Source organism: Lycorma delicatula, chromosome 6 (genome assembly GCF_047948215.1).
Source record: "Lycorma delicatula isolate Av1 chromosome 6, ASM4794821v1, whole genome shotgun sequence".
Lineage (NCBI taxonomy): Eukaryota > Metazoa > Arthropoda > Insecta > Hemiptera > Fulgoridae > Lycorma > Lycorma delicatula.
The window spans coordinates 51,718,498-51,731,805 of NC_134460.1; the positions used below are offsets into that span (position 1 = coordinate 51,718,498).

General features: G+C 33.1%; 1 protein-coding gene across 2 annotated transcripts in view; it reads left to right on the plus strand.

The window, feature by feature from the left end:
* The window catches only part of LOC142327060 (uncharacterized), a 90,118-nt gene that overhangs the window by 13,041 nt on the left and 63,769 nt on the right, over positions 1 to 13,308 (plus strand). Inside the window, exon 1 of one of the 2 annotated variants that reach the window (XM_075369856.1) lies at positions 1,650 to 1,807. The exons of the other annotated variant lie outside the window; for it this stretch is intronic. The gene's annotated coding sequence lies outside the window, so the exon portion shown is untranslated. Of the gene's footprint in view, positions 1 to 1,649; positions 1,808 to 13,308 lie in introns of those variants that run through there. 2 annotated transcript variants of the gene reach the window in all.

Here is a 13,308-nt window from a genome sequence, read left to right on the forward strand (position 1 = left end):
GCGTCGTATAGCATGTGGTTCCATCCTGTTGAAAGTAATTCGGTTTCATTCAGTTGCTTTGTTCAACCGACATCAGTAGTTTACCTAAGGGAGAAGGCCTTCTACCCATTGCTGTGTGAAGAACCTAGAGATATATATGGCTGACCGCCAGCCAATTACGCTTCCAAGCGGTTTAATATGGTGGACAGGTACTTGCTGGCAATCAGAGATCTAGGCGCGGCAGCGAATTGTTGTAGAGAAATAAATTTTAATTTATGGATGTCATATATGTTTTTAGTAGTTGACTGGGTATAGGCACACCCAGTCAACTACTATATATTTGCTAAAAAGGGTAGGCACCCTTTTTGGTGTATGGCACCGTGCTTAGTCCGCTCATGATGTTAGGTAAGCTCTAGGAGCTATTTAGGATACTGGTCGTTAAACTGTTCGAGGCTCAGTTACCGTTTGTAGCACAGACATTCCGTCTTTTGCTTTAGGGCAAGCGAATGGGGTGGTGGCGGAAAAAATGCCAAGCAAACCAATTCAGTCGTTTCACAAATTCATGAATATGCAGTAATACTCTGAGATGTTCCCAGTTCCTCTGAAAAAAAATTTAATCTACTCTTCTCTCTGTTGATACTACACACCAAACTCCGACTTTCAATGGATGCGTAGGCTCTTCATGAATGACATGCGGTTGTTGTACCTACCAAATGCCATGAGTTCTGCTAATCGACATAGCCAGACCAGTGGAATCTTTTACACTTATATTTCATGTATTCCCACGTTTTAGGAAGCATTTGCTCTATAGGATAACAGACCCTTGATTCTGAATCCTGCACATCCTTTCTCTCGGATCTTTAAGTCGTTTTGAACGAGAGCCCCATGCTAAACAAAACTAAAAAGAATAAAATAAACAATTTTTGAAAAATTTTGAACCGACTCAAAAAAAAAGAAATTAAATTGTACTGAAAGGGAAAAAATAATTTTTTGACTACGTTTTCAATACAGTCTTTGAAACTTATTTTTTTAATCCAGTGCCAAATTATAGAAATTAATTGAAATAGATTTCGTAATCCGTATCTCGTGCATTTTCGTAATTCATTTAAAATTTGGCGCCGACTACAAAAAATAAATTTCAAAGATTATATTCAGGGCGTAGTGGAAGAATAATGTTTTCCTTTTCAATGCGATATTTTTTTTTAAATTTAAATTTTTTTCGTTTTGGAGTCGGTCCAATTTCTTTCCAAAAAGGTTTTCTTTTATAAACACTGTAAAAAATGTTTGTTTCTAAAAATTATGTATTTGTTTAATTATTATTACTTCTTTATATTTGTTAGTTTCTTTTTATTATCTATATAAATTTCCCTCATATCAACTGAAGATGACTGTTTAATAATAATTTTATCAAACATGACCTGTTGGTGTGATTATACAATAAATAATTCAAATATAAAACCCGCTTACCAACAATCTTTTTTAATATGTAGCGCTATCGGAAACGAATGCCATCTTCATGAACTTACTTTTTTTTATTTACTAAAACTTTCTCGTCATGAGAAGAATTGCTATGTAAAGTGTGTAAAATGTATAAAAGTCGTCATATGTTAAAATAGCGTCGACAACGTCCTGTCATAATTAATGTCTCCACCGTTATAAAAGTTGACGCAATTTTAACACATGACGACTACCTTTATACATTTTACACACATTACATAACAATTGTACTCATGACAACAAAGTTTTGGTTAATTAAAAAAAAGAAAAATTAAGTTCCTGAAGATGGAATTCGTTTCCGAAAGCGTTAGGACGCATTAAAAGAGTTTTGGTAAGTGAATTTTATATTTTAATTATTTATTGACAGTTTACTAACTGAAATGCCCATCCAGTTTTTTTAGATTTCAAGCAAAATTTTTATATAGTTTTTCAGGGTTTTTTATTTTCCACTTTATTTCAACATTTGTATAGCATATTTATTCTTTATATAAGCTGAATTAATAGGATACAGCATTATTATACTTCGGTAGTTTTTATTTTATTTTATCTTACATTGTAAGCCTTGCTTTATTTTCAGTATAAGTAATATAACCTCAAGCAGCTATTATCATTAATGAATAAAAAGTTGTTTATATGAATGAAATTTATACAATTTTTCTGTTAATTAAGTATCTGTAATTATAAATATTCATCGCTTCTCGACCTCTTGGCTAAGATCAAAGTGTAGTAATTATAAATAATAGTATTTAAATGTAGTAATATTTAAAAGTAAAGTTGTTAAATGATTATAATTTTTGTTAAACTATTTCGTGGTAGATTACTTTCTTTAATTACTACATTATTTAGCTACGTTACTTAAGTTTTATACTATAGTTATTTACAACATTTATTTTTTAAGCTCAACTGCTCAACTTTGTTAGTTACCTTCAGCAGACGTAAAAATAATTGTACTTTCGTTTTATTCCTACTATTAGCTATTATTATTATTAATATTACTAATACTATTATTAGTTATTATTATAGGATTATTAAATTATCTTACATTATAATTGTTATATCCGGGTGATTCATATAAAACTCATAATTTCCTTTACCTGTTTTATTTTTTTTTTTAATGATGGTGCAACAAGCGTTTAATTGGTTTTGAAATATAAAGCATATTTAGGAGATTATTTTACCTTTACATCAAATGCTAAAAGTGTCTCCGTCCATCTCAAGATAAAGTTGAACATGTAGTTCCTTGTTCCCTGATTGTTCTATACAGTGTTACCTTGTCTGTATCATTAATTTGGCGTATAATTTTCTGTTTTAAATCATCTAATCTCAGAAGTAATTTAGTTTACATTCTTGTCTTCAGATGAATCCCAAAGTTTAGCAGATAATCCCAAAGAATAAATCTGGGTGGGTTTAAATGGGTCGATCTCGATGGTCATAAGTTCCTACAGATGATGCGGTCGGCAAAAAAATGTCCTATCAAAGCTTTGGTCTTGCGTCGTATAGCATGTGGTTCCATCCTGTTGAAAGTAATTCGGTTTCATTCAGTTGCTTTGTTCAACCGACATCAGTAGTTTACCTAAGGGAGAAGGCCTTCTACCCATTGCTGTGTGAAGAACCTAGAGATATATATGGCTGACCGCCAGCCAATTACGCTTCCAAGCGGTTTAATATGGTGGACAGGTACTTGCTGGCAATCAGAGATCTAGGCGCGGCAGCGAATTGTTGTAGAGAAATAAATTTTAATTTATGGATGTCATATATGTTTTTAGTAGTTGACTGGGTATAGGCACACCCAGTCAACTACTATATATTTGCTAAAAAGGGTAGGCACCCTTTTTGGTGTATGGCACCGTGCTTAGTCCGCTCATGATGTTAGGTAAGCTCTAGGAGCTATTTAGGATACTGGTCGTTAAACTGTTCGAGGCTCAGTTACCGTTTGTAGCACAGACATTCCGTCTTTTGCTTTAGGGCAAGCGAATGGGGTGGTGGCGGAAAAAATGCCAAGCAAACCAATTCAGTCGTTTCACAAATTCATGAATATGCAGTAATACTCTGAGATGTTCCCAGTTCCTCTGAAAAAAAATTTAATCTACTCTTCTCTCTGTTGATACTACACACCAAACTCCGACTTTCAATGGATGCGTAGGCTCTTCATGAATGACATGCGGTTGTTGTACCTACCAAATGCCATGAGTTCTGCTAATCGACATAGCCAGACCAGTGGAATCAGGCATCATCTGTGAATCACTTTTAACCTTAACGGGTTCCAGTAATTCTTGAACAGCTGTCATCCTATACGCCCTTAGTTTAATTTTCTTCGTAGTACTTTAACATATCGAGTATGGGAGATCGCTTTTCTGAGACAGTCGCCTTAATGATTTGCTGGGTGACCGCAGCAGCTTACTCTGAACATCTACAATAACCTTAGCCAGTTTAAAAGGAAGATGTTTTTCGATTTTACTTATCTTCAAAAAATTAACAGTTGTTTCCGGCTTGCAATCCAAGTCCAGCAAATTCCTGGCTTACCTTTTCCATCACTAAGAACGAATTTGTTATCCAATAAAGTTTCCCAATTAATAAACGTTGCTCTGATGTATATTGAATTCTAAATCACGATGATGTCACTACTGAAACAATAAAGAATAAAGGATATAAAATAAGCTATTTCTTTTTTTTATGATTTACTACGAGTATTTAGAACTCGTTGTCAATGTTATCGAGTTTTATTCTTCAGAATTTCTTTATGATTCATTTTTTGGCACGAGCTTACCGAAACTGCCTACACATAATAGCAATTTATTGAAAACCTATTCATTTTTCATCGGTCCTTTATCCGAATCCAAAAAAAGGGATGATATTTGATTAAGTACTCTGTGCATTTGGAAGTAATGTGATTTATAGACACAGTGTGAATGACAACATTATTGTACTACTCTAAGTAAAAACGTATGCTGAAAGTTTATATCGACGCTTCCAAAGATAATACAAAGTTAATATAATAAAATTGTAAAAAAATTGACACCTATGCTGATTTCGGCAGGAATTATAAACATACTATACTGTAACATTATAAATGAACACAATGAAAATTGATCGCGTAAAATTGATGATTGTTCGATAATCTTCCACCAGCACCACATATCTCATTTTAAACAATTTCTAAACGATTATTATTAATTTTGTTTAAAGCTCTCCATTACAGGAAGGAATATTATTATATTAGCAACGGAAGCGCACACTCGTCGGTACAGCCGAACAAAAGTATCGTAGCTCATTTCCGGTGCAGACAAACAAACACCAGCTAACGCCAACGTTTTCTTTCGCTCTGTTATTATTTTGATTGTAATAATTCAATAACGAATAACTTTCTTTTTCCTGTTTAGCCTCCGGTAACTACCGTTTAGATAATACTTCAGAGGATGAATGAGGATGATGTGTATGAGTGTGAATGAAGTGTAGTCTTGTACAGTCTCAGTTCGATCATTCCTGAGTGTGGTTAATTGAAACCCAATCACCAAAGAACACCGGTATCCACGATCTAGTATTCAAATCCGTGTAAAAATAACTGGCTTTACTAGGACTTGAACGCTGGAACTCTCGACTTCCAAATCACATGATTTGGGAAGACGCGTTCACCACTAGACCAACCCGGTGGGTCAATAACGAACAACTGTCATCCTAACTCCTAACTTGCTGTCATCCTAACTTTGTTTTGTAAGAAATAAACAAATTAATAATTAACTAAGTTATTATTATTATTTTATTTTTATTTTTCACGTTTACAATCTTAAATGTGTACAATCTATTCCCTCAGAACAATGAATAAATCTGATGAATGTTAATAATTCCCTTGAAGGAGAAATTTCCAACAGAAGTTAACGCCTATGAAAACTGTTCATTCTGGCGGACACCCTATAACAAACAGCTGTCTACGTGATGGAGTCCGTAAAAAAATGACCTGACCACGCTCGAATCAGATCCTCCGGATAAAATGCAGAGCATACTATTCCTCCGCGGAGGATTGCTAACTGTCATATAAATGAAATAAGATTGTAGAGTAAATCTTAAATAATGAAACCAAAAAATTCAAATTTTAAATAATTGTATTTTTTATACTACCAAATTAATTTCACTCTTATTTTATTTTTTAACTTTGTATTACTTTCTTGTATGAAGTAAAGCAAGTATTGTGATCGCGAAAAATTTTGATTTTCAGATTTCAACGGAAATATCCATTTTGACCATCCCTGAATCCATTTTCACTAGTTTCGGCGTGACGTCTATACGTACGTATGTGCGTATGTATCTCGCATAACACAAAAACGATTAGCCGTAGGATGTTGAAATTTTGGATTTAGGACTGTTGTAACATCTAGTTGTGCACCTCCCTTTTTGATTGCAATTGACTGGACCAAAAGTGCTCAAAAAACCCCAAAATCCAAAAAAAAAAATGGATTTTGGACTTTTTCTTAACTGAGTAATAATCCCTCATTGAGAGCATTTCAAGGATACATCAGAAGTACTTATCATCAGAGGTACTTATTTTCATCGGTTTCAGAGTTACAGCCACATCAAATTTTAATTAATTAAATATTTGGCTCTTATAAGGGGAAGGCACATCGGTTTGAATCAGACTTCGTCTCCTTTTTTTTTAATTTAAATATATTGATTTATTAATAATTATTAATCTCTGATTGTAAAAACGTTTTTACAATAAATAATAATTCTATAATAACAATAAAAAAAAAAATCAGAAGTTGTTAATGAAATAAAATTTTATGTACTTTTCATTTAAAAAAATGTGTATATGCAATTTAATATACGTATAAGGAAGTCATGCGGTGTCCACATCAATTTTTTTTGGTTAATAGTCTAAAGTTATTTTAATGAAAAAGTTAGGACCATTTAAAAACTAGCTGTAAATTTTAAATTATTAACTATTTTTATACAAGAAAATAAATAAGAAATTTTCTAGTATTTAAATAGTATTAATTAAAGACTTATTTATAAAAAACCATTTACTTCAATATTTTACGAATCATCATTAAATTATCAGTTAAATCATTTTATCCTATTAAATTATTTCATTTTTATTTTAGACGGACAACTGAGAAATAAATATTTATTCTGGCGAATTTTCGATAAAATGATTGCCATTATTTTGTGTTTGCCTTATTTTTCATGAATCTGTAAATATTATTTCTCTACTACTTTGACTTTAAAGAAGTTTTGCTCTCCCATTTTAAACTGAATATTTTTTGAGATTAAAATAAAACCTTCTTAATTATTAAACATATATACACAGAAAGATGAAAAAAAAAAAAACGAGTGACCATCCAACCGATATCGTAAACAAATATCGATTATCACAAACAGATGATGTAAATATGCTTGCTTGGCTTTTTAAAAAAGTAAACAAACAAAATTTAGTAATAATAATAATAATAACAAGTAAAATAACGAATAAAAGGGTATGAGTTACATGTAAAAGAAAGATGAAAACAGACAAAAAGATTTTCACTCTGGAAGAGATAAAAGATTTACATTTATCAACCCCGCCCGCTCCTGTTGATCATTGAGCATCTGTAGAAGAAATTAAGTGAAAATAAGTGATTCCTCTGGATTATATTTCGGTAGATCACTTTTTCATCTCCTTTCTTATTTTCTTATCCTTCAAACGGAATTGAGGGCTCTAATTGGTCTACTATTAATTATTTTATTCGTGATTATTAGGATCTCTCTTATATTAAACAGTGCCCGAAATATTTTGCTTAATTTACACATTATTTTACTTCCATTCCTGATTGTAAGTCAATGTCTTGTCTTTATTCTGCATTTTCCAAGGTTCAAATTTAAACCTTTTTTTAAATGAGATCAATTTTATATATTTAAGTGAATTACGTACAACGGATGTCTCAAATGAAACTGCGCACCAATGTTCATAAATATGTAATTTATTATATTCAAATAGTAATGATTTCTATCATTACATTTGATTTCATCACAGGTATAATACTTACTACTAGAATTTTTATTTGACAATATAACCAGTATTTGAGCATACCTTAACACGTTTCAACGTGTCTGAAAATACACATGAAGTATTAAAGGAGCGATTATATTTATGAATTCAGTTATGTTATTTTTCAATTCATTCCAGGTTATGAGGATTGTTCTTGTAAAGAGATCATATCCTTGCTTCCCATAAATAGAAATCTACAGTTTTAAGAACTGGGGATCTTGGTAAACAAATGTATTTTAAAATGAGCCGATCTCCGAAAATCTCAGCAGCAATTTAGCCAAACTTTTGCTGGAAACCGTTGTCCCATCTTTTGTTGGAAGTACGCTCCGGCAACTTCTTTCTCATTCAGTTGACCGATGAAGGATAAATAATTTCATTCTAGTAACGAAATTTATTAGCTTTACCACATTATGATGTGGTAAAACTAAATGATTATTTGCTTATTTGATAAACAGTAAACTTCAATTTTTTCGTCATGTTATAGTTTCAAAGATTTCATGAGGAAACTTTGATAAAGTTTCACTTAGCCCTGCGATCTTAAACATTGATATCTTTTCTTTTTTTAACCTCCGGGATCACTGTTAGATAATGCTTCAGTGCTTCAGAGGATGACAAGTAGCATGTGAAAGTGCCATGCCTGACCGGGATTCGAACCCGGGACCTCCGAGCTACCACTCGCATTGACATCTGGAAAACCTTTGATATACTCACCACTACAATGAAACACATTTTCAATAAAAAAAATGCGAGCTTCAATTATTAAAACCATTATCACACGCTGGATAAACAAAAGTTTTAGTGGTTACGAAAACAAAAAGGTATTGACAACAATGAAACAAGGAAATCGGCTGTGAACAGTCAGCTTATAGTTTCACCGGTGACAATATAAAAAATCAAGTTAAATCGTAGTTTTCGATTAGGTGCAGTTACATTTAGGTCTTTATACATTTTTTTTTTGTCTATGATTATTTCGTAAACTTTTAGTTTGTATGTAGGAATATAAAATGGAAATTTTTTCGAATGAAAAATACCATGTTAATCGGGATTCAAACCAGGAACTTCGAAGGTGAGAAAATTAAGACGCTGTCACTTTACCTTGGAGATCGACTACATATTGGCTACTTATAGGCAACTGTCGACAATTATCGGCAATTGGGATACATATAACTGTTCTGACCTTCATAGGGTTCAAAGGTTTATTATTTGTCTCTTAAAGTATTTAAATCACGTTTCATCGACACTTTAATTTGCTTTGGATTTACCTTTTCTCTTGCAATACAATTGGCATTACTGATGTTTCCTGAACAGTAATTTTTTTCTATATATTCTACGAACTCTATCGATATTTCTAAGATCTCTTTTGATAAATTTTCAAAGATCACTGCGTAAATATTTTTTTCTTGAAATTTCTACACCTAAAATCATAATTAAAAAATTTAATATTTTGCGGTGAATAATATCTGTTACTGGAAAAGCCTGACGGAGAACGTAAAAAATCTTCCAACCTATAATATTATAATCTGTACTTGGGGAGGCATTATCTATTTCCTAATCTTCTATCCTAATATTTCTACCTAACATCATTAATAGAATTAAAATCTTTTTGTTTACTTGTATTTTGTTTCTGAAAAATCTCCTTTTGCAGCAAAAAGGAGATATCTTAACTGAAGATAAATAATAAATAATTTATAATAAAAATTAATTTCTAAGCGCACTGCAATCTAACATAATCAAACCTATATTTTCTATAAATTTGGATGTAATTAAACATTTTTATTACGCTACATTATCGATACTCGAAATTGAATTGAAAGTTGATATTCGAAATTGTAATCGATTTAGAGGTATTTAAACTGCAACCATAACTATTATTTTTTCAAGGAAAGTTTCAACAAAATTAAATATTCTCCAATAGATGTACGTTAAATTAAACAGATACCGTTTCTTTTTAAACATTAATTTATATATATATATTTTTTTAATAAGCATAAGTGTCTAACTTTTCCAGAAATTTAACATATTCTATATTTCCCTAAAAAGGATAAACAGAGCCTTTTATTAATTGAAAAAGATAAAATTACGTAAATGATCCATCAAATATGAATTCATTCAGAATTGACAAATCACTTATTATACAAAATTTTAAAACTGTTATGAATTAACATACAATAAATTCCTACCCGACTTATTATTAGAAAAAAATACACGCCGGAAGGCGGAGGTAGAGTTCACCGGATAAAAATATTTCCACCTTAAAATGCAGAAAAATTTTTAATTTACTCAATACGACAATGGCTGCATGTGAAAAAAATTTCACATATTTAGCATACTACAAGCCCCATCTTTTTACAATTCCAGCAACATTTTTATCATCCCTTTCCGTAAAGGATGGTCATATAAAAAATTGTTTCATATAAAAGTTTTAGGTAATGCTTAGAGGAATAACGACCACTTTAAACCGATTCAATACTGTACCTATTAAGGGAGGTATGATTTTTTTTTTTGTCTTCGATCCCCCATTTTTTCCACCTCCTGGGCCAATGGTTTGTGATATCAAAAAACTTTACTTATATAAGTTTTAGGCCCTCATTTCCAGCCCCATGGTTCGATCTTGGTCGTTAACGAAATCGATCGATATTTTGGGATGAGTTATTTTTGGGGAACAATTTAAAAGTGATTGGCGCAAAATTACGGCAGTTATCGTGTCAACAACAAAGTGAAATATATACAGAGCGTTTCATAATGTTCTTCGGAATTTCGAAAATTCATTAACAAAAAACCATTTCACTCATAAGAATAAAACTAGTACTGTACGAAAGAGTACTTCAAATAGTTTTCTCCAACTATACTAGGCAGTTAGTAAACCATTTGCTCGCTAGGCGTCAACAGTAGAGAAAATGGCTGCCACGGGAAGCGAGAAGTCGTTTTGTGGGTTAGAATTTCACTTGTCAAAATCAGTAATTTCTGTGCAACGTGCGTTTCGGTTGAAATTTCGTAAGGAGCCACCAAGTAACAATTCAATTTGTGCACGGTATAAACAATTCAGTGAAACCGGTTGCTTGTGTAAGCGAAAATCAACCGGTCGTCCATCAACCTCAGAAGTCAATGTCGAACGTGGGCGTGCAAGTTTCATTCGCAGCCCGTCAAAATCAACTGCGTCTGCAGGCAGAGAATTAGGAATTCCGAAAACAACAGCGTGGAGAGTTCTCCGTAAACGTTTATTATGCAAACCGTATCATCTTCAATTAATCCAGCGTCTTTCTGATGGAGATAAAACACGTAGGCTCGATTTTTGTTTACAGTTACAGGAAAAGATGTTAGATGGAAGGTTTTCTAAACAAGATAATTTTCAGCGATGAAGCTACTTTCCAAATTAGCGGCAAAGTAAAGCGTCATAACCTGCGAGTTTGGGGAACCGAAAACCCACACGCTTATGAAGAACATATTAGGGATTCCCCGAAAGTAAACGTTTTTGTGCGATCTCTCGTGAGGCAGTGTATGGGCCGTTCTTTTTTATGGAAACGATTGTAACCGGTATGATATACCTGGATATGTTACAATTATGGCTTATGTCTCAGCTACTCAACGACTTCATTTTCCAGCAAGATGGTTGTCCTGCCCGTTTTCATAACGAGGTTCGACAGTACCTTAACATAACATTACCTCGGCGCTGGATAGGACGTGCGTCTGAAGAAGACCAACACATTATGCTGTGGCCACCAAGATCACCTGACCTCACGCCATGTGATTTCTTTCTCTGGGGTTACGTGAAAGATAAGGTGTTTATCCCACCAATGCCGCACGATGTCGCTGAGCTAAAGGATCGCATAATCAATGCAATCAACTCTATCGAAAATGACATGTTAGAACGAGTTTGGCAAGAGAATATTATTTATTAATAATTATTAACCTATGATTATAAAAAAAATACAATAAATAATAATTCAATAACAATAAAAAAATATATATATAAAAAAAATCAGAGGTTATTAGTGAAATAAAATTTTATGTACTTTTCATTTAAAAAAAGAAAAGTGTATGTGTAATTTAATGGGCGTACAAGGTCATGTGATGTCCACGTCAGATTTTTTCATGTTAAATACATGTCTCATATTGTTTAATAATACTCCTCGGCCCGGCGTAGCGAGGTTCCTTTTTTAACTCGATCTTTGTACATTGCAAAGGATCTTTTGTGTAATTTTGGCGCAATTAAAATTTTCCGTGTTTTTTTTTTTTTTTTTTTTTTAATTTTGCCGGAAGGATCTTTATTAGGCGGAAATATATTGGGGATTTTTCATAAAATTTTTTTTCAAAATGTTATACGGGTAACAAAGTATTATTTAGAGAAGAAATTTTCACCAGCAATCCGTGTTCCTTCTTCTCTTTCTAATGCGACCTAATCCTTATAATAACAGTCACTTTTATCCAATTATTCTTTAATCCATTTTTAAGGGTAACATACGAGACAGTAAAATCCATTTTTAATACGAGATCGTTTGACTGTTACTGTACAGCACGTTTTCTGCTCGCTCCACTATTAAAATTTTTTTTATCGTTTTCCTTAGGGTATTTTATTAATACAAAAAAACATGGTAATACATTGTACTTCCTCGAAAGACATCATAAGTCACTGATATCCATTATGCCTGGAAACAATCCGTACGATATTACTTAAAATATAAAAATATACAGGGTGTCCCATATAAAACGCAACCCATCAATCACTCATCCATGAAATTTCAAAAGTCAAGCTTACTCACCTACTCGTTACTGAAATGGACTCGTCCAACATCTGAAAATCGCGGCGACGCAGTAGAACACTACCGATAGTCAATGCAATCATAACGTTCAGTGTATTGCTAGAGACAAGATGGTGTTTTCGCTAGATGAACGTGTTTTCATTGTCGAGTCGTACTTCAGTACGAAATCAGTGGTTGCAGTGCAAGATTTGTTTCGCCATAAGTATCCAGATAAACCGGCTCCTAACAAAACATCACAGTATTAAGGTTAGTTGCAAAATTTAGAGAGACCGGTTCTGTTAATAACAAGGAACACAAAAAATCTGCGTCAGAGTTGAATACAGATACAGTCACTGAAATCAAAGATCGATTACTCGCCTCGCCAAATAAATCGATCAGACGTTTGTCTGCTGAAATTAATTTATCTAAATCAACTGTTCATCGGGCGACCAAACGATTACAATTACTACCTTATCGCATTCAAACGGTTTATCGACTTCTTGAGCCCGACAAAGAAAAACGGCTACAATATTCTCAATGGTTCCGTCGATTTCTGCGTGAGCCAATTAATGTTATGGATTCGTTATTTTTCACAGATGAAGCACGGTTTCATTCGGATGGCTACGTAAACAGCCAAAACAGTAGAATTTGGAGTGCTGAAAATCCCCACGTTTATCACGAAAAACAATTACACCCGCAGAAGTTGGGCGTGTGGTGCGCGATATCGCGGAAGAAAATAATCGGTCCTATTTTTTTCGAGTACACCATTAATGCAGAACGATATCAGGATATTTTATTTCAGTTCATTGCACTCTTGGAAGAGGAAGACAGACACTGCTGGCTACAACATGACGGTGCGACATCGCACTGCGCAGGTTCAACTTCTGATTTCGTTGAGGAATTCTTTGGTAATCGTGTTATCGGTCGAGGCTTGTGGCCACCAAGATCTCCAGATTTGACTGCGGCGGATTTTTTTCTATGGGTTTACCTCAAAGAAAAAGCCTGCAGCGACAAACCACGACCACTTGAACGATTGAAAGTCAATATTGAACAAGCTGTATTAAATATCCAGCC